This window comes from Pteropus vampyrus, unplaced genomic scaffold, assembly GCF_000151845.1.
Source record: "Pteropus vampyrus isolate Shadow unplaced genomic scaffold, Pvam_2.0 Scaffold18, whole genome shotgun sequence".
Classification (NCBI taxonomy): Eukaryota; Metazoa; Chordata; class Mammalia; order Chiroptera; family Pteropodidae; genus Pteropus; species Pteropus vampyrus.
Window position 1 is genome coordinate 163540 of NW_011888799.1, and position 1170 is coordinate 164709.

Here is a 1170-nt window from a genome sequence, read left to right on the forward strand (position 1 = left end):
TCAGTTTTTTTAATGGCTGAGTAATATTCCATTGTATATATGAACCATAATTTCTTTATCCAATTGTCCGTTGATGGGCATTTAGGTTGCTTCCATATCTTGGCTATTGTAAATTGTGCTGCCATGAGTATTGGAGTACATAGATCTTTACGAATTATTGTTTTGGTTTTCTTTGGATAAATACCCAAAAGTGCAATTGCTGGGTCAAAATATCCATTTTCAATTTTTTGAGAAACCTCCATACTGCTTTCCATAGTGGCTGTACCAATTTGCAATCCCACCAACAATGTATGAGGGTTCCCTTTTCTCTGCATCCTCGCCAACACTTGCTGTTTTTTGATTTATTGATGATAGCCATTCTGACAGGTGTGAGGTGATATCTCATTGTGATTTTAATTTGCATTTCTCTGATGATTAGTGACCTTGAGCATCTTTTCATATGTCTGTTAGCCATCTGTATTTCCTCTTTGGGGAAGTATCTGTTCAGGTCTTCTGCCCATTTTTTAATTGGATTGTTTGGTTTTTTTGTTTTTGAGTTGTATAAGTTCTTTATAAATTTTGGACATTAACCCCTTATCAGATGTATCATTAGTGAATATCTTCTCCCAGAGAGCTGGTTGTCTTTTTGTTTTGTTGATGGTTTCCTTTGCTGTACAAAAACTTTTTAGTTTGATGTAGTCTGCTTTGTTTATTTTTTCTTTTGTTTCCCTTGCCTGAGGAGATATATCTGAAAAGAAATTCCTGTTAGTAATATCAGAGAGTTTACTGCCTATGTTTTCCTCTAAAAGTTTTATGGTTTCAGGTCTTATATTTAAGTCTTGCAATTTTCTCAACACCACTTATTGAAGAGACTGTCTTTACCCCACCATATATTCTTACTTCCTTTGTCGTATATTAAATGAGCATATATGCATGGATTTATTTCTTGGCTCTCTATTCTATTCCATTGATCAATGTATCTGTTTTTATGCCAGTACCATGCTGTTTTGATTACTGTAAGCTTGTAGTATAGTTTGATATCAGGTAGTGTGATACCTCCAATTTTGTTCTTCTTTCTCAAAATTGCCATGGCTATTCGGGGTTTTTTATGGCTCCATATAAATTTTAGGATTATTTGTTCTAGCTCTCTGAAAAATGCCATTGGTATTCTGATAGGGATTTCATTGACTC